Source organism: Triticum dicoccoides, chromosome 5B (genome assembly GCF_002162155.2).
Source record: "Triticum dicoccoides isolate Atlit2015 ecotype Zavitan chromosome 5B, WEW_v2.0, whole genome shotgun sequence".
NCBI classification, from domain to species: domain Eukaryota; kingdom Viridiplantae; phylum Streptophyta; class Magnoliopsida; order Poales; family Poaceae; genus Triticum; species Triticum dicoccoides.
In genome coordinates, this window is record NC_041389.1 from 339,432,097 (window position 1) to 339,453,569 (window position 21,473).

Sequence of the window (21,473 nt, forward strand, 5' to 3'; positions counted from 1 at the left end):
CCCAAATCTTAGGCTCTTGCCACTCCTTATTCCATAGTCCATCAAATCTTTACCCAAAACTTGAAAACTTCACAACACAAAACTCAACAGGAAATCTCATAAGCTCCGTTAGTGCAAGAAAGAAAAACCACCACATAAGGTACTGTAATGAAATCATTATTTATTTATATTGGTGTTAAACCTATTGTATTCCAACTTCTCTATGGTTCATACCCCCCGATACTAGCCATAAATGCATCAAAATAAGCAAACAACACACGAAAAACAGAATCTGTCAAAAACAGAACAGTCTGTAGAAATTTGTAACTTTCAAATACTTCTGGAACTCTAAAATTCCTACCAAAATAGGAAGTCCTGGGAAATTTTTCTATTGATCTACTGCAAACTGAATCAACGCAAAATCACGTTTCTGTGATTTACTAAAATTATTTTTGTGCGTGCAAAAGTTTTTGTTTTTCAGCAGAATCAAATTAACTATCACCGTAGGTTATCCTATAGGTTCTACTTGGCACAAACACTAATTAAAACATAAAACCACATCTAAGAAGAAGCTAGATGAATTATTTATTACTAAACAGAAGCAAAAATCAAGAAACAAAAATAAAATTGGGTTGCCTCCCAACAAGCGCTATCGTTTAACGACCCTAGCTAGGCATAAAAGCGAGAATAGATCTATGTATTGCCATCTTTGCCATTCAACTCATAAGTGGCTCGCATGATAGATTCATAAGGTAATTTGACTTTCTTTCTTGGAAAGTGTTCCATGCCTTTCCTTAATGGAAATTGGAATCTAATATTCCCTTCCTTCATATCAATAATTGCACCAATCATTCTAAGGAAAGGTCTACCAAGAATAATAGGACATGAAAGATTGCAATCTATATCAAGAACGATAAATCTAAGGGCACATAATTCCTATTTTCAACAATAAAAACATCATTGATCCTTCCCATAGGTTTCTTAATAGTGGAATCCGCAAGGTGCAAGTTTAAAGAGCAATCATCAAAATCATGGAAACCTAGCACATCACATAAAGTTTTCGGAATCGTGGAAACACTAGCACCCAAATCACACAAAGCATAGCATTCATGATCTTTAATTTTAATTTTTATAGTAGGTTCCCACTCATCATAAAGTTTTCTAGGTATAGAAACTTCCAACTCAAGTTTTTCTTCATAAGATTGCATCAAAGCATCAACAATATGTTTGGTAAAGGCTTTATTTTGACTATAAGCATGAGGAGAATTCAACACGGATTGCAACAAGGAAATACAATCTATTAAAGAACAATTATCATAATTGAATTCCTTGAAATCCATAATAGTGGGTTCATTGCTATGTAAAGTTTTGACCTCTCCAATCCCACTTTTACCAAATTTAGCATCAAGATCTAAAAACTCCGAATCATTGGGACACCTTTTAATTAAAGTTGACTCATCTCTAGTCCCATCATTATCAAGATTCATATTGCAAAACAAAGATTTAATAGGGGACACATCAATAACTTTTAGATCTTCATCATTATTTTCATGGAAACTAGAAGAAGACGCTTCTACAAAGCAATCTTTCTTAGCACGCATCCTAGCAGTTCTTTCTTTGCACTCATCAATGGAAATTCTCATGGCTTTGAGAGACTCATTGATATCATTCTTAGGTGGAATAGATCTATGTTTCAAAGAATCAACATCAAGCAAAATCTATCAACGTTCCTAGCCAAATCATTAACTTTAAACAATTTTTCTTCAAACAAAGCATTGAAATTTTTTTGAGATATCATAAATTCTTTAACACTATTCTCAAAATCAGAGGGCGTCTTATTAAAATTTCCATAAGAATTGTTTTAGGAATTACCATAATTATTAGAGGAATTACTAGGAAACAGACTAGGATTAAAGTTTCCTCTATACGCGTTGTTACCAAAATTATTCCTACCAACAAAATTTGCATCCATAGATTCATTATAATTCTCAATCAAAGTAGACAAAGGAATATCATTGAGATCAATAGGAGCACTCTTAGTAGCAAACAATTTCATAAGTTCATCCATCTTTCCACTCAAGACATTAGTTTCTTCTATAGCATGCACTTTTTTACTAGTAGATCTTTCGGTGTGCCATTGAGAATAATTAACCATAATGTTATCAAAGAGTTTAGTAGCTTCTCCTAAGGTGATTTCCATAAAAGTGCCTCCGCGACCGAATCTAAAAGATTTCTAGAAGCAAAATTCAATCTAGCATAAAAATTTTGTATGATCATCATAAGTTCAAACCATGAGTAGGGCAATTGTGAATCATTAATTTCATTCTTTCCCAAGATTGGGCAACATGCTCATGATCAAGTTGTTTAAAATTCATAATATCGTTTCTAAGAGAGATGATCTTAGCGGGAGGAAAAATACTTAGAGATAAAAGCATCTTTGCACTTATTCCATGAATCAATACTATTCTTAGGCAAAGACGAAAACCAAGTTTTAGCACGATCTCTAAGTGAAAATGGAAATAACTTCAATTTAAAAATATCATTATCCGTATCTTTCTTCTTTTGCATATCACACAAATCAACAAAGTTGTTTAGATGAGTAGCGGCATCTTCACTAGGAAGGTCGGAGAATTGATCTTTCGTAAAAAGATTCAACAAAGCAGCATTGATTTCACAAGATTCAACATCATTAAGAGGAGCAATCGGAGTGCTAAGGAAATCATTATTATTGGTATTGGAAAAGTCACACGATTTGGTATCATCTTGAGCCATCGTGACAAACAATCCAACACACAAGCACACAAGAAGGCAAGCGAAAGAGAGATGAGATTGGGAAAGAGAGGGCGAATAAAACAGCAATGGTGAAGAGGGGGAGAGGAAAACGAGAGGCAAATGGCAAATAATATAATGCGAGGGAGATGAGTTTGTGATGGGTACTTGGTATGTCTTGACTTGAGCGAAGACCTCCCCGGCAACGGCACCAGAAATCCTTCTTGCTACCTCTTGAGCACTGTGTTGGTTTTCCCTTGAAGAGGAAAGGGTGATGCAGCAAAGTAGCGTAAGTATTTCCCTCAGTTTTGAGAACCAAGGTATCAATCCAGTAGGAGGCTCCTCAAAAGTCCCACGCACCTACACAAACAAACAAGAACTTGGCAACCAACGCGATAAAGGGGTTGTCAATCCCTTCACGGAAACTTGCAAAAGTGAGATCTGATAGAGATAATAAGATAAGATAAATATTTTTGGTATTTTTATGATATAGATAGGAAAGTAAAGATTGAAAATAAAAATAGATGGAAAACTTATATCATAAAAGATAGACCCGGGGGCCATAGGTTTCACTAGTGGATTCTCTCAAGATAGCATAAGTATTACGGTGGGTGAACAAATTACTGTCGAGCAATTGATAGAAAAGTGCATAGTTATGAGATTATCTAGGCATGATCATGTATATAGGCATCACATCTGCAACAAGTAGATCGAAATGATTCTGCATCTACTACTATTACTCCACACATCGAGCGGCTCCTGCCTGCATCTAGAGTATTAAGTTCATAAGAACAGAGTAACGCATTAAGAAAGATGACATGATGTAGAGGGATAAACTCAAGCAATATGATATAAACCCCATCCTTTTATCCTCGATGGCAACAATACAATACGCGCCTTGCTGCCCCTGCTGTCACTGGGAAAGGACACTGCAAGATTGAACCCAAAGCTAAGCACTTCTCCAATTGCAAGAAATATCAATCTATTAGGCCAAACCAAACTGATAATTCGAACAGACTTGCAAAGATAACCAATCACACATAAAAGAATTCAGAGAAGATTCAATTATTTCTCATAGATAAACTTGATCATAAACCCACAATTCATTGGATCTCGACAAACACACCGCAAAAAGAGTTACATCGAATAGATCTCCAAGAAGATCAAGGAGAACTTGGTATTGAGATTCAAAGAGAGAGAAGAAGCCATCTAGCTAATAACTATGGACCCGAAGGTCTGTGGTAAACTACTCACAACTCATCGGAGAGGCCTTGGAGATGATGTAGAGGCCCTCCATGGTCGATTCCCCCTCTGGCGGAGCGCCGGCAAAGGCTCCAAGATGGGATCTCGCGGATACAGAAGGTTGCGACAGTGGAAATAGTTTTTCGTGCTGCTCCTTGATGTTTTCAGGGTACGGGCGTATATATAGGCGAAGGAAGTATGCCGGTGGAGCCACGAGGGGCCCACGAGGGTGGGGACGCGCCCACCCCCTTGGGGCACGCCGGGCACCCTCGTGGCCGCCTCGTTTGTTGCTTGACGTCCACTCCAAGTGTTCTGGATTACGTTTGTTCCAAAAAGATCGCTCCCGAAGGTTTCATTCCATTTGGACTCCGTTTGATATTCCTTTTCTTAGAAACACTGAAATAGGCAAAAAACAGCGATTCGGGCTGGGCCTCCGGTTAGTAGGTTAGTCCCAAAAATGATATAAAAGTGTAAAGTAAAGCCCATAAACATACAAAACGGGTAATATAATAGCATGGAACAATCAAAAATTATAGATATGTTGGAGACGTATCACTACCTATCGTACATGGTTTATAATCATGAACTGTTTGTGATGTGTGAGGCATCGTAAACGTAGAGCCAGTTTGGTACGTGCCTAGAAAGCTCCCATGCCTGGAATCTGCCTGGTTTTAGGTAAAACCACAAAACTCCGACTGTGATGGCAATGCGAGCACAACCGAGTAGCAAGGATGAAGCATTTTGGATATTCGAGACATCGGAAACAGTTATATAGGGGCAACTGTATGCATCAAGGCTCCCTATTCATGATGGTTTCTGGGTCATGTGGGAAGGACCCCCTATCGCCCACACTCACTTGGCGGCGGTTCCAAATGCCGTCGTGGAAAGGGGTTAAAAACCGTTTGTATAGTGATACGTCTCCAACGTATCTATAATTTATGAAGTATTCATGCTATTATATTATCCTTCTAGGATGTTTGATATGCATTTATATGATATTTTATATGATTTTGGGACTAACCTATTAACCTAGAGCCTAGTGCCAGTTTCTGTTTTCTCCTTGTTTTCGAGTTTTGCAGTAAAGGAATACAAAACGGAGTCCAATTGACGGGCCAATTTTTGATGATTTTTTATGGACCAAAAGAAGACCACGGAGCATCGGAGTTGGGCCAGAAGAGTCCCGAGCTGCCCACGAGGGTGGGGGCACGCCCACCTGGTACGGGCGCGCGGGCCTGCCTCGTGGATAGCTCGGGCACCTCCTTGACGTGAGACCGACGCCAAAAATTCCTATAAATACAGAAACCTCAGAAAATTAACCTAGATCGGGAGTTCCGCCGCCGCAAGCCTCTGTAGCCACGAGAAATCAATCTAGGCCCTCTCTGGCGCCCTGCCGGAGGGGGCCATCATCAACGGTGGCCATAGAGGAGTATCCCGGAGGGGTTTTCATCATCATGAAGGCCAAGGACCAGAGGGTGGAGGCCATGGAGGAGGAAGCACAAGGGGGAGAACCTCTCCTCCTCTCTTCCGGTGGCGCCAGAGTGCCATCGGGAGGGGAATCATCGCCACGGTGATCGTCTTCATCAACATCACCATCATCATCACCATCCTCATCTCTTTTACGCGGTCCACTCTCCTGCAAACCGCTGTAATCCCCTACTTGAACATGGTGCTTTATGCCACATAATATGATCCAATGATGTGTTGCCATCCTATGATGTTTTGAGTAGATATCTTTTGTCTTTGGGTTGATTGATGATCTAGATTGGTATGAGTTGTATGTTTTACTTTGGTGTTGTCCTATGGTGCCCTCTCTGTCGCGCAAGCGTGAGGGATTCCCGCTGTAGGGTGTTGCAATACGTTCATGATTCGCTTATAGTGGGTTGGTGAGTGAACAGAAGCACAAACCCGAGTAAGAGGGATTGTTGCGTATGGGAATAAAGAGGACTTGATGCTTTAATGCTATGGTTGGGTTTTACCTTAATGATCTTTAGTAGTTGCAGATGCTTGCTAGAGTTCCAATCATAAGTGCATATGATCCAAGTAGAGAAAGTATGTTAGCTTATGCCTCTCCCTCATATGAAACTGCAATAGTGATTACTGGTCTTGTTAACAATTGCCTAGGACAATTCCGCACACCGATCCACCATTATTCCACACTCGCTATTTATAATATTTAGTATTATATTCTAACTTTATGATAATAGCACCTACTTTTATGTATTAGCTCTCCGATATCATACAAAGTTATCCTCTTCATGCCTGTCGGTGTCAAAACCGGCGGATCTCGGGTAGGGGGTCCCGAACTGTGCGTCTAGGCGGATGGTAACAGGAGACAAGGGACACGATGTTTTACCCAGTTTCGGGCCGTCTTGATGGAGGTAAAACCCTACGTCCTGCTTGATTGATATTGATGATGTGGGTATTACAAGAGTAGATCTACCACGAGATCAAGGAGGCTAAACCCTAGAAGCTAGCCTATGGTATGATTGTTGTTCTGTCCTACGGACTAAAACCATCCGGTTTATATAGACACCAAAGAGGGCTAGGGTTACACAGAGTCGGTTACAATGGTAGGAGATCTACATATCCGTATCGCCAAGCTTGCCTTCCACGCCAAGAAAAGTCCCATCCGGACACGGGACGAAGTCTTCAATCTTGTATCTTCATAATCTTGGAGTCCGGCCGATGATGATAGTTCGGCTATCCGGACACCCCCTAGTCCAGGACTCCCTCAGTAGCCCCTGAACCAGGCTTCAATGACGACGAGTCCGGCGCGCATATTGTCTTCGGCATTGCAAGGCGGGTTCCTCCTCCGAATAATTTATAGAAGATTGTGAACACCAGGATAGTGTCCGGCTCTGCAAAATAAATTCCACATTCCACCGTAGAGAGAATAATATTTACACAAGTTCAATCTGCTGACGTATTTCGTGGCATGGCGTCACATCACAACCAAGCCTTTACTTGAATCGTTTTTATTATACCACCTCAGCGCGTTTAGCGAAGCGGTTTCCTTGGCACGTCTTGTCGAAGCAGAGATCGTGTTCCCCTTATTCCGGGATTCTCATCAATATGGACGTGGGTAACCCAAGCGCACCATTGATTGTGGCGCTTGGGAGAAAAGCGAGTTTTATCAGGCCGGTGGGGACGCATAGTTTCGTCCGCTCATATATAAGGGGATAAGGATCCACCCTTTTACCTACGCCTTCTTCCTCCTTTGCTTATCCATCTCCGCGCACTCGAGCTCTAGCGCCCAAGTCCGCACATCTCACCTCAACCTTCTCCAACTATGTCTGGAGCGGGAGGCAAGTGGATGGCCTCCTCCGTTATGGAGGGGCACATCAAGAAGCTGCGCAGCGCCGGATATCTGTCCAGCGACATCGCGCACCGGCTCCCCGACGAGGGGCAGCCCATCCCCACCCCCAGGCCCCATGAGAGGGTGGTATTCCTTCCCCATTTCCTCCGTGGACTGGGCTTCCCACTGCACCCCTTTGTCCGGGGGCTCATGTTCTACTACGGCCTGGATTTCCATGATCTGGCCCCGAATTTCATCCTCAACATCTCGGCGTTTATCATCGTGTGCGAGGCTTTCCTCTGCATCCAGCCCCACTTCGGCTTGTGGCTCAAGACCTTCAATGTCAAGCCGAAGGTTGTGAAGGGCAGTCAAGCGGAGTGCGGAGGCACCATGGTGGGCAAGATACCCAATGTTACTTGGCTCGAGGGCGCCTTCATGGAAACCATCAAGGGGTGGCAATCGGGGTGGTTCTACATTACCGAGCCGCGTGACCCTAAATGGGCAGCGGCCCCCGAATTCAGATCTGGCATCCCCACACGGCTCACCTCCTGGAAGGAGAGTGGCCTGACTTGGGGCGATTCGGAGGAGCTGACCGGACTCCAAGCATGCATCCAAAAGCTAGTGAACAAGAAGCTCAAGCTTGTCAACGTAGTCCAGGTCATGCTCATCCGCCGGATTATCCCGTGCCAACAACGGGCCTTCAAATTGTGGGAGTTCGATCCGGCCCAGCACCGAACCTTGAGCAGGCTCTTCGACACTAGGTACGAAGATGCTTGGAAGGTGCTGTTTAAGGGCGCCGAGGCTCCCACATCCGCTACCGAAGATCGCGGATTCAGCTCGCAGCGCCAGGCTAGCGAGGTAAGCGATTTTACCCTTTACGGGACACTTGTTCTCCATAGTTTAACTCCATGCGGGATCTAAACTCCCTCTCCTTTGACAGGACTGGCTGAAGAAGGCCGAGCAGACTAACTGTCCGGCCCCTTTGCCAGAAGACCCAACGGACGCCCGTTTAGCGGGGCTGCTGGTTCCGGCACCCCACGTGGTGCCGGAGAAGAAGGCCAAGAAGGAGGCCACGGGCACTCGAAAGAGTTCCCGTTTTCAGGTGTCCGATGACTCCGAGGCGGACTCCTCCCACGAGGACGAGGAGGAGAAGAAAAAGGCCTCCCCCCCAGCAGGGGGAGGGAAGAAAAGGAAGGCTTCCCCAACGAGGGAGGCCGAAGGGTCCAAGAAGGGAAGGACTCTTCCCCCGGACTATTCCGCCCACGCCGATGACGACGACGACGATTGGCCTCTAAGGGCCAAGCCCCTGGCGAGATCGTAAGTCTCCGGACTCCCGAATGACTTCATGAGTTTCCTTTCTGCCACATGGTGTCTTTCTAATGCCGCATACAACCCTGCAGTCCACCCAAGGACGATCTTCCCGCTTCGTCGAGCGGGTCCTTGGGCACGTCGGATGTGAACAGTACTTCACTTCCAACCGCCTCCTCCCCTCGTGACGCTGACGACACCGAGGTGGGATCCCAGAGAAGGACCCATCCGGAGGAGGAGGACCCGGAGGTGGCACAGGGCGACCTCCCGGACTTCGTATCGGACTCCGTACCGGAACCTGCAGTGGTTCCGGAGTCCGGCAGGCGGCCCCTTCGTAAGAAGGGCAAGACCGTGACGCCGGCGGCCTCCGTCCAACCGTAGGCGCCGGATAACTTGCTGGAGGCGCTCAACGGCGCTTCCATCGAGGAGGAACACCGCACTGTCATGAGTGCGGTGATTCAGAAGGTTCAGCTCGCCAAAAGCGGGCTGACCAAAGCCTGCAGCAGCCTTCTATCAGGCTTTGAGGTAAGAATATTAATATATGTAAAATATTACCGCATAGACAGTAGCCCCTGATGCTCGGTTCGGTGTTCGGAAAGAAAAGCCGGACTGAGGATCTAAAAAGATATACGCGGGAGTCTTAATAAATATGTCAATATGGGATTGCAGGCTGCGCTGCTGACCTCTGCCGCACTGACTGCGGAGGTCAATGCTTTGAAGCAAAGCCTCGAGCGGTCCGAGAACGAGCTCGGCCATGCCAAGAAGCAGCTCGAGGACAAGGAAGGTGAGTAACACCTTATTAAAGTTGTACCTCACAGAAAAGGATTTGGTTGCAAGAGAAATGACAAGGATAACGTGGGTACTTCAGGGGCCACGAACGAGGTGGCGACCCTGAAGGAGGCGGTGTCCACGGCCGAACGTAATGCAGCCGTGGAGCGCGCCGGGCGAGAGAAGCAGGAGGCGCGGGTGGCGGAGGTACAGCAAGAGCTCCAGGCTCTCATGGAAAAGCATGAGAGTTTGGAGCGCGACTCGAAGACTCGAGAGTCCGAGCTTGCATCGGCTCTTGAGAGCGCCAAAGCCTATAAGGCCGAAGCCCACAAAGCCCTTCAGGAAATCGAGGCGTTGAAGAAAATAGCGGCGGGTAAGGCATTTTTCATGCAAAGCAAGCATGTGAATGTGAATTACCTGTTACTTACCCGAATTCGGAGCTCTCCAGGAGCGTTTGCAGATCTGCCCCGCAACGTATCCGATGCTGCCGCTTTCTATAGGCCCGAGGAGGGGAGCTCGATGGAGAAGGTCTTCTGGTCTCAGTATGCTGAGGCTGGACATCCGGTGCCCCTTAGCGACCAGCTGAAGCAGCTGGTCGAGCTCCACAAGGTGGCCGAATAGGACATGAAGGGCCTCATAGTTCGGCTATGGCCCAATGAGGCCATGCCTGGGAGCTACTTCGGCCTGGTGCGGCGGCTGGTGGATGCTTGTCCATGGGTTGAGGTCATCAAGCGATCCGCCTGTATTGATGGTGCCCGTCGGGCCCTTGCCCGTGCTAAGGTGCACTGGGGCAAGCTGGATGCTGAGAAGCTTGTGACGGACGCGCCACCGCCGGGCAAGGAGTATCGCACGCCCGAGATGTATTACAAGAGTGTCCTGAAGGGTGCCCGCACTATTGCGGGTGAGTGCTCCAATAATGTAATATTTGAGTAGACTCGCATTTTGTTATCCTGTGCGCTGAAAACTTTGTTCATATGCACTAAGCAATGCTTGTTGATTTAAAATATTGCCTTCTGTGCGGCTGTTTACCAAATCTGAGAGATGGCAAGTCGTCGGCTTCAGCCCCCATGCCACGAGTGCTGGGGTGTTTAGGATAAATTTGAGCACTCTTGTTCCCATATTTGGGTCCATCTAGGGAGGTGCTCAACACAACGAACTAGGCAACCGAACTTATAATGCTTGAACACTCTCACTTAGCCATAGAATTCTATAATTTTAAATTTCAGCGAAGCCCCTAGTGTTTGGAAGGCCGAATTCGGGGCGCTATCCATGCCTGGGCCGAAAAAAGCCGGTTCCTCGCTCTAAGCGGCATAAGTCTTTAGGGACTCAAAAAAACCTCTCGAACAGCGACCGGCTCTCGCCTCATCATGACGGTCAGTTTTAGCTTACTCCACTGAGGCGCTCGCCCAGCTCAACTGGGGCGCAATCGCAGTGGTTCTCCCAGTGCTACCTTAGCCGATAGAACGGAACGTAAGGTACCAAAACATGGGAGCCGGGCAAACCCAACTATTGACCCAAGACATGATTCGGAGCCGATGCATATAATGCTATAAGTTCGGGGTGCCGCACTTGTGGAAGTGTTCGGACTTATCACACCATAATGTGGGGAACTTAAGCCCCTGGTGTATTTAGCCGTACCAAAGTGTACGGATGCGGCATGTCATAAATGAACATATGTATAAGAAAGGAATGCAATTAAAAGCAAAAAGGTGCTGCATTGTTTATTCAAGAAATACTGCCATGAATGCAGGACGATACAAATAGTGCGATAAGCAAGGGATGGGACCATTAAACATGTCCCCCTCCAGGGGTAGGCTGCGGAATGGTGTATAAAATAGATTTAGTGCTCGTAATGGAGACCACCTGGATATTCGTTGTAGCCTTTCTCCTTCCCTGGCTGTTGCACTGTGAGTTCGGTCGGTCTACTGCCGGACAGGGCCTCTGGTGAACGGAGTCCTGTGGGTAAGAAAGAAAAAGAAAAAAAAGGAATGACACACTTGGGAGCCCCTGATGTGGTTAAGCCGCATTCTGGGCCTGTCGTGGTCGTGCCCCTCCCCCTATGCCCATGGTATCTCCCGAGCGTAATGATGTACGCGAAGGACCAGTCTTGCGATCTTGCGAGGGCTGGGGTTGGGGCCGCATTGCTACGCGTGCTTGGAACGTGCCAGGTGGTCTTGTTGTAGGTTACTCCGGGCGCGTTTAGCCGTGTCCGGTCGCTTAACGGCCGGACTCGAGAATTGCCTTAAGAGGCTGCATTGTACTTCTGCCGCGAGAGCCGCTGTATGTTCCTCCGTTCGGAGGGAGCGTTCGGTGTTTCCGTTGACCGTGATGACTCCTCGAGGGCCTGGCATCTTGAGCTTGAGGTATGCATAGTGCGGCACCGCGTTGAACTTTGCAAACGCGGTCCGTCCGAGCAGAGCATGATAGCCGCTGCGGAACGGAACTATGTCGAAGATTAACTCCTCGCTTCGGAAGTTATCCGGGGATCCGAAGACCACTTCCAGTGTAACTGAGCCCGTACAATTGGCCTCTACACCTGGTATGACGCCTTTGAAGGTCGTCTTTGTGGGTTTAATCCTTGAGGGGTCTATGCCCATCTTGCACACTGTGTCCTGATAAAGCAGGTTCAGGATGCTGCCGCCGTCCATCAGGACTCTGGTGAGGTGAAATCCATCGACGATTGGGTCTAAAACCAATGCGGCGAACCCGCCGTGGCGGATGCTAGTGGGGTGGTCCCTTCGATCAAAAGTGATTGGGCAGGAGGACCATGGGTTGAACTTCGGGGCGACTGGCTCCATCGCGTATACGTCCCTGAGTGCACGCTTCCGCTCCCTCTTGGGTATGTGGGTTGCATATATCATATTCACCGTCCGCACCTGTGGGGGGAAACCCTTCTGTCCTCTATTGTTCGGCGGTCGGGTCTCTTCTTCGTCATCGCTATGCAGCCCCTTGCCATTGTTTTCGGCAATTAGCTTGCCTGCCTGCTTGAATACCCAACAGTCCCTGTTGGTGTGGTTGGCTGGCTTTTCGGGGGTGCCGTGTATCTGGCACGAGCGATCGAGTATTCGGTCCAAATTGGACGGACCCGTAGTAGTTCTTTTGAATGGCTTTTTCCGCTGACCGGGTTTGGAGCCTCTGAATCCGGCATTGACTGCCGTATCCTCATTATTGTCGCCGTTAATGCGGCATTTGTTCTTGTTGCGACGCGACCTGCCACTGCGGTCCTTTGTATCCGGACTGCCAGAATTTTTGCTGAGGTTGTTGCTGCGGGCTAGCCAGCTGTCCTCTCCCGCGCAGAAGCGGGTCATGAGTGATGTGAGGGCTGCCATGGATTTCGGCTTTTCCTGTCCCAGGTGCCGGGCAAGCCACTTGTCGCGGATGTTATGTTTGAAGGCCGCGAGGGCCTCCGCATTCGGACAGTCGATGATTTGATTTTTCTTAGTTAAGAACCATGTCCAGAATTGTCTGGCCGATTCGTCTGGCTGCTGAATTATGCGGCTTAGGTCGTCAGCGTCTGGTGGTCGCACATACGTGCCCTGGAAGTTATCAAGGAATGCGGCTTCCAGGTCCTCCCAACACCCAATTGATTCTGCTGGCAAGCTGTTAAGCCAATGCCGAGCTGGTCCTTTAAGCTTGAGTGGGAGGTATTTGATGGCGTGAAGATCGTCACCACGGGCCATGTGGATATGAAGGAGATAGTCTTCGATCCAAACCGCGGGGTCTGTTGTGCCATCATAGGATTCAATATTCACGGGTTTAAACCCTTTGGGGATTGATGATCCATTACTTCATCTGTGAAGCATAGTGGGTGTGCGGCGCCTCTGTATTGGGCTATATCGCGACGAAGCTCCAACGAGCTTTGTCTATTGTGTTCGGCCCGGCCGGACTTACTGTGTCCGGCGCGACGGTTGTCGTCACGTATCATGGGGTGCCCACGCGATCTGTAGATCAATCTTGATTGTCTTGCCTTATCCTCCAATATATCTCGCAAGTCTGGAGCGTTCCCCTGTGGCCTTGTGCTTTTCGAGCGATGCCGGGGTACGGTTCTAGTGGAGGGCTTAGAGGCCTCTCTGTCGCGGCCACGAGGTGACCGGTCAGCCGTATTGTGCTCTGGTGATGCAGGTTTATATGCCTCCTCCTCTAATCAGGGGAGCAACTTGCGTTTGGGGTAGCTTTTGGAGGGGCGTTCGAGCTCATGCTCTTCGGCCGCAAGGACTTCAGTCCATCTATCGGCTAGCAGATCCTGATCAGCTCTAAGCTGTTGCTGCTTTTTCTTGAGGCTGTTTGCCGTGGCCATAAGCCTGCGTTTAAAACGCTCTTGTTCGACGGGATCCTCAGGCACGACAAATTCGTCATCGTCGAGGCTTGCCTCGTCTTCGGAGGGAGGCATGTAGTTATCATCCTCTACCTCTTCGTCTACCGCTCTCTCATGAGGGCCGGCATCTCTGTCCTCCTGCGCTGAATCTTGCTGGAGGGGGTTGTCTTCGGCACTGTCTGGGGTATTATTATCTCCGGTGCCGGAATCGCCATTCTTGCTGTGGCGAGATTTAGAGCGGCGCCGCTGACGTCGGTGCTTGGGCTGTTTCTTGGAGGGGTCTTCCTCTGCTGTTCCTTCGCCATTCCCATCCTTTGGGATATCCACCATGTATATGTCGTATGACGAGGTGGCTTTCCAGTGCCCAGTAGGCGCTGGTTCTTGGTTGTCTCCGGCATCGTCGTCCATACCGTCGATGTCTTCGGAGTCGAAGTCTAGCATGTCGGTTAGATCGTCGACAGCGGCTACTAAGTGGGTGGTGGGTGGGTCTTGAATTTCTTCGTCGTCCGCATCCCAACCATCCTGACCGCAGTCCGGCCAGGGCTCTCCTGATAACGAGAGATACTTTAGCGAACTCAGGATGTCGCCAAAAGGTGAGTGCTGAAAGATGTTCACAGCGGTGAACTCCGTAATCGGCGCCCAATCGGATTCGATTGGAGGGGGCGCGGGAGGTTCGGAGTCCGGCAAGGAGTCCGGCACCTTGGAGTCATGAGCTTCAAAAGGGACAAAGTCAGTATTCGGCTCTATCGCCGTAGAGGTTGCAGCCCTCGAGACGGTGTCTAACCACCCGTCCTCGATCTGCACAGCCGGCTCCAAATAGAGGGTCAGAGCGGACTCGTGTGCGGCCTCCAGGGCACTGTCCAGCAGTAGAGCTAAATCATGCCCATCGTGACAGTGCGGCGCGCTCGGCTGTGGCTCGAATCTAGTGAAGATCAAGTCTCCGCGGATGTCAGGCATGAAGTTAAGACTTCCAAATCTGACCTGACGGCCAGGGGCGTAGCTTTCGATCTGCTCCAGATGGCCAAACGAATTGGCCCGTAGTGCAAAGCCGCCGAATACGAAGATCTGTCCGGGGAGAAAAGTCTCACCCTGGACCGCGTCATTGTTGATGATCGAAGGAGCCATCGAGCCTATCGGTGACGACACAGAGGAACTCTCAATGAAAGCACCAATGTCGGTGTCAAAACCGGCGGATCTCGGGTAGGGGGTCCCGAACTGTGCGTCTAGGCGGATGGTAACAGGAGACAAGGGACATGATGTTTTACCCAGGTTCGGGCCCTCTTAATGGAGGTAAAACCCTACGTCCTGCTTGATTGATATTGATGATGTGGGTATTACAAGAGTAGATCTACCACGAGATCAAGGAGGCTAAACCCTAGAAGCTAGCCTATGGTATGATTGTTGTTCTGTCCTACGGACTAAAACCATCCGGTTTATATAGACACCGGAGAGGGCTAGGGTTACACAGAGTCGATTACAATGGTAGGAGATCTACATATCCGTATCGCCAAGCTTGCCTTCCACGCCAAGGAAAGTCCCATCCGGACACGGGACGAAGTCTTCAATCTTGTATCTTCATAGTCTTGGAGTCCGACCGATGATGATAGTTCGGCTATCCGGACACCCCCTAGTCCAGGACTCCCTCAATGCCCACAACGAAGTTTTATTTCTTGTTGCTAGTTGGAAGCAAACGTCAGGTGCACGTAGAGTCGTATCAGTGGCAGATAGGGCTTGAGAGAATATTGATCTTACCTTTAGCTCCTTGTGGGTTCGACACTCCATACTTATCACTTCCACCTTTGGAAAGTGCTACGATGATTCCTTGCACTTGGGGATTATCAAGCTCTTTTCTGGCGCCGTTGTCGGGGAGCAATAGCGTGGGGTTGATATTCTCGTGTGTGCTTGTTTGCTTCTTTCACTAAGTAGATTTTGTTTTTCCTTTTTGTTTCTGTTTAGTTGTGGGTGAAACATACAAAAAAATAAAAATGAAAATACAAAAAAAAATATTACTTGCCTCTCATGCCTAAAAAGTTTTTCAAAAAGAGAAGTGATTGGAAGGTTTTGCATTGAAGAAGTGAGGGTCGACCTTGAGCACTTGTGCTCATGCTCACGGAAACAATGTAGAATTTTTCATGGAAGTTTCGCTGTAAATAATTATCGCCTTGTATATATTCATTGTGTTATAAAAATAATGTGCCAAGCCTTGGTTTTAGGATGATTAGATTGCTTGTTTACTATGTGCAAAACAAAAACAAAAACTTTGGCTGTAGTGCGTGAAATTACATTTTTTTTACTGGAAAGTCAAATGGGTCTGAAACTTTTTTCACATTACTTCTGTACAAATTTTTAAAATTTTCAAATTTAGTTTATAATTTTAGGAGTTACAGAAGTTTGGAAAACTTCCAGATTACTACAGACTGTTCTGTTTTTAACAGATTCTGTTTTTCGTGTGTTGTTTGCTTAATTCAATGAATCTATGGCTAGTATCGGGGGGTATGAACCATAGAGAAGTTTGAATACAGTAGGTTTAACACCAATATGAATAAATAATGAGTTAATTACAGTACCTAAAGGTAGTTATTTGTTTTATTACACTAATGGATCTCACAAGTTTTTGTTAAAGTTTTGTGTGGATGAAGTGTCCGAAGGTCGAGGAGCTATCAATATGAGAAGAATAAAGAGAGGCAAGAGTTCAAGCTTGGGGATGCCCAAGGCACCCCAAGTAAATATTTCAAAGGATACTCAAGCATCTAAGCTTGGGGATGCTGAGGTTGGCATCCCATCTTTCTTCTTCAACAAATATCAGTATACCTCGGTTTTTGTTTTGTTCACATGATTTGTGTCCTTTGTGTTTTTCCTTTTCTTCAAGAACCATGCTAGCATGAGATAGCCCTTCATTGATTTATAGAATACTTCGCGCGCTTCACTTAAATCTTTTAAGTATGATCTTATAGAATTACTCTTTGTGCTTCACTTAAATCTTCTGAGTATGGTTTTATAGAATGCTTCATGTGCTTCACTTATACATTTTTAGCTTGGATATTGGTCAGTTGTAGAATGCTCCATGAACTTCACTTATACCTTTTGGAGTATGAATAATACTATCATTTAAAGTGGGTTTGGAAGAGTGTCAACTTTCGGAATTAGTGATCCCACTAATTTGGAGGATGTTGAATCTTAGTGTGATATTTATGAAAGTGGATTCGGAAGAGTGTCAACTTTAGCTAGTAATGATTCCACTATTTTGGAAGAGGCTCCAGTTGAGTATGAGAACAAAGTTGCTATCCATGATACTACTGAAAATTATTATGAGGGAGGAATACATGCTTGTAGGAGTTGCAATAATATTAAGTTTCCTCTCTATGTGCTTAAAGTTTTGAAGTTATACTTGTTTTGCCTTCCTATGCTAGTTGATTCTTGTTCCCATAAGTTGTGTGCTCACAAAATCCCTAGGCATAGGAAGTGTGTTAGATTTACATATGCTAGTCATATTCTTCAAGATGCTCTCTTTGTGTTTCAATTCCTATCTTTAAAGTGAGCATCGTTGAAATCATCATGCCTAGCTAAAAGGCATTAAAGAAAAGCGTTTGTTGGGAGACAACCCAATATTTACCCTTACTGTTTTTGTGTGTTTACATGATTAACTACTGTATTAGTCATGTTTTATATCTTTTGTTTCAATAAAGTGCCAAGTAAGACCTTTGGGAAGACTCGGGTGAGAGTTAATGTGATCTTGCTGTAAAAAACAGAAACTTTGCGCTCACGAGAAAAGATGTCATTTTTTACAGAAGAGTGCTTTTGAGTCGATTCTTTTTGCAGAAGATTAATAGACAAATTCCTCACGTCCACCAATTTATTTCATAATTTTTATAGTATCAGAAATATGGTTATTGTTCAGATCATTACAGATTGTTCTGTTTCTGACTGATTCTGTTTTCATTGCATAGTCTGCTTGTTTTCTAGTTTCTATGGCTTATATTTCTCAATATAATTTGTAGAAATGATATGGTACAGTAGGAATTGTGTGAAAAAAATTATGAACCTTGTCTTTGTCATTACCAAAGTGAATGATTTGCTCTTTATCATACTAATCTATCTCACGAAGTTTGGTTAAGTTTTGTGTGATTGAAGTTTTCAAGTTTTGGGTGAGATATCGATATGAGGAGAATAAGGAGTGGAAAGACCCTAAGCTTGGGGATGCCCAAGGCACCCCAAGGCAATATTAAAGGAATACTCAAGCTCCTAAGCTTGGGGATGCCCCGGAAGGCATCCCCTCTTTCGTCTTCAAAACTATCGGTATACCTTACCCGGAGCTATATTTTTATTCGTCACATGATATGTGTTTTGCTTGGAGCATCAATTTACTTTGCTAGTATTTGATTTCTGTTATTTAGAATAATGTTTTGCATCTTTAGTTTCAATAAAAATGTCAAGGATAGCCTTTTACCATGCTTGTTTTGCAAGTATACATGTTGCTGTTTGAAAACAGAAAGTTTACCGCTGTTGCAAAAATTCCTTAGAAAAGTCAGAATGTGCTAAAATGTTGAAACCTTTTGCATAATAAGTTCTAATAAATTTACTACAGTGGGAATTTTCTTTCATAATTTTTGGAGTTAGGGAAGTATGATGAATCTTGCATTCTTTACAGACTATACTGTTTTGGCAGATTGCTGTTATGGTTGCATTGTTTGCATATGTTTGCTTGTTTAATGATTCTATTTGAGGATAGGAGTGTTAAATATGCAGAGGCATTTAGTATGCAATGTTGAATAATAGTTTTAGAAATTTGTTACAGTAGAAAATGATAAGATTTTGCATTGGTTTATACTAACCTATCTCACGAGTTCTTGTTGAGTTTGGTGTGTATGAAGCTTTTGAGATTTAGGAAACCGACATATAAAAGGAATTAAGGAGACACAGAAGCTCAAGCTTGGGGATGCCCAAGGCACCCCAAGACATTATTTCAAGAAGTCTGAAGCATCTAAGCTTGGGGTGCCCCGGTAGGCATCCCACCTTTTCTCTTCAACAACTATCTGTTAGTATCTGTTGAACCTAAGTTTTTGCTTCTTCACATGAGTTGTGCTATCCTTGCAATGTCATTTTATTTTGTTTTGCTTGCTGTTTGAATAAAATCATTGGATCTGAAATATTGAATGAAAAAGAATCCTCCCATGGCTAGTTAATAATTATTTGCCTACTCAGTGCCCTTCACTCAAATCTTTTGGAGTAGTTTGTCATTTACTCTTGTGCTTCACGTATATCCTATGAGTAAATGGGGGAATGAATTGAATGTCATAAATATGAATTTTTATATGTTTTTGCTTATAACATGGTTAGTGATGACTTCACACATAGAAAGTATGAGGCATAAAAGTTGTTGAGAGTTGGCAACCGTAGTTTTGGTCATTGTTGCAATTAATAGGAAGTAATAAGGAAAGAGAGGTTCACATACAAATATATTATCTTGGACATATTTTATGATTGTGAAGCACTCATTAAGTATGACATGCTAAAAGAGTTGACGTTGGACAAGGAAGACAACGTAATGGTTTATGTTTTCCGACATCTCAGTTAAAGTACATTGTCATTGACCTTCCAAACATGTTGAGCTTGCCTTTCTCCCTCATGCTAGCCAAATTCCTTGCACCAAGTAGAGATACTACTTGTGCTTCCAAATATCCTTAAACCCAGTTTTTTCCATGAGAGTCCACCATACCTACCTATGGATTGAGTAAAATCCTTCAAGTAAGTTGTCATCGGTGCAAGCAATAAAATTTGCTCTCTAAATATGTATGACTTATTAGTGCAGAGAAAATAAGCTTTGTACAAACTTGTTGTGGAAGTAATAAAAGCGACGGACTGCATAATAAAGGTCCACATACAAGGGGCAATATGAAAGTGCAACTATCCCGAGGTGGTTTTGGTAATTCATAACAACATATAGCTCATTGAGCTAATGCTATTCCAAGACTATTATTTCAGGAAAGCTCAATGAATGGCATGACATGGATGATGAAAGTGGATCCCTCAAAATATTAAGGACATAGGATTGGCTCAAGCTCAAAAGTTCAAGACTCTACATCTTACATTTTAGTGATTCAAGATCACATTGAGTCTATAGGAAAAGCCAATACTATCAAGGAGGGATGAGGTGTTGCTTAATGAGCCTCTTGCTTCAAGTGCTTAGTGATATGCTCCAAAAACCCTCAGTTACTTTCTCACATCCACATATGACCTAAACCTAAAGTCAAAATCGGTCCCACCGATTCTTTCTATCCGGCGCCACCGAGTTCAATTGTCATAGCCACTGCCACAAACCCTAGGCAAATCGGTCTCACTGATAGGGATATCGGTCTCACCAAGATGGGATTGTAATCTCTCTGTTTCCCTTCGTAACGTTTCGGTCTAACCGAAGTGAGCGATCGGTCCCACCGAGATTGCAATGTAAACTCTCTGTTTCCCTTTCATAATGTTTCGGTCTCACTGAAAAGAGCGAATCGGTCCCACCGAGTTTACCTGACCAACTCTCTGGTTAGCTAATTACCAAAATCGGTCTTACCGAGTTTGTGTAACCGGTCTCACCGAGATTACATTATGCCCGAACCCTAACCATATCGGTCCTACCGAGTTGCATGTCGGCCCACCGAAAATCCTAACGGTCACTAGATTTGATGAATCGGTCCGACCGAGTTTATCAATTCGGTCCCACCGAGTTTGGCAAGTTGTGTGTAACGGTTAGATTTTGTGTGGAGGCTATATATAGCCCTCCACCTCCTCTTCATTCGTGGAGAGAGCCATCAGAACGAACCTACACTTCCAACTTACCATTTCTGAGAGAGAACCACCTACTCATGTGTTGAGGCCAAGATATTCCATTCCTACCATATGAATCTTGATCTCTAGCCTTCCCCAAGTTGCTTTCCACTCAAATCTTCTTTCCACCAGACCCAAATCCTATGAGAGAGAGTTGAGTGTTGGGGAGACTATCATTTGAAGCACAAGAGCAAGGAGTTCATCATCAACGCACCATTTGTTACTTCTTGGAGAGTGGTGTCTCCTAGATTGGCTAGGTGTCACTTGGGAGCCTCCGACAAGATTGTGGAGTTGAACCAAGGAGTTTGTAAGGGCAAGGAGATCGCCTACTTCGTGAAGATCTACCGCTAGTGAGGCAAGTCCTTCATGGGCGACGGCCATGGTGGGATAGACAAGGTTGCTTCTTTGTGGACCCTTCGTGGGTGGAGCCCTCCGTGGACTCGCGCAACCGTTACCCTTCGTGGGTTGAAGTCTCCATCAACGTGGATGTACGATAGCACCACCTATCGGAACCACAACAAAAACATCCGTGTCTCCAATTGCGTTTGAATCCTCCTAAACCCTTCCCTTTACATTCTTGCAAGTTGCATGCTTTAATTTCCGCTGCTCATATACTCTTTGCATGCTTACTTGATTTGTGTGAAGATTGCTTGACTTGTGCAAAAATAGCTAAAATCTGCCAAAGTCTAAAATTGGGAAAAGGTTAAGTCTTTAATTGGTCAAGTAGTCTAATCACCCCCCTCTAGACATACTTCAAGGTCCTACAAGTGGTATCAGAGCTTTGGTCTCCATTTGCTTTGATTTCCATAGCTTTTGGTGGTCATAGCCTTGGTTTCACAACCTAGGAGAGTATGGCGTCTAGCAAGGGAAATTATCACCGTAGAGGTCCTTACTTTGATGGTACTAATTTTGCTAGTTTGAAACATAAGATGAAAATGCATATTCTCGGACATAACCCCACCGTTTGGGTTATTGTTTGTATTG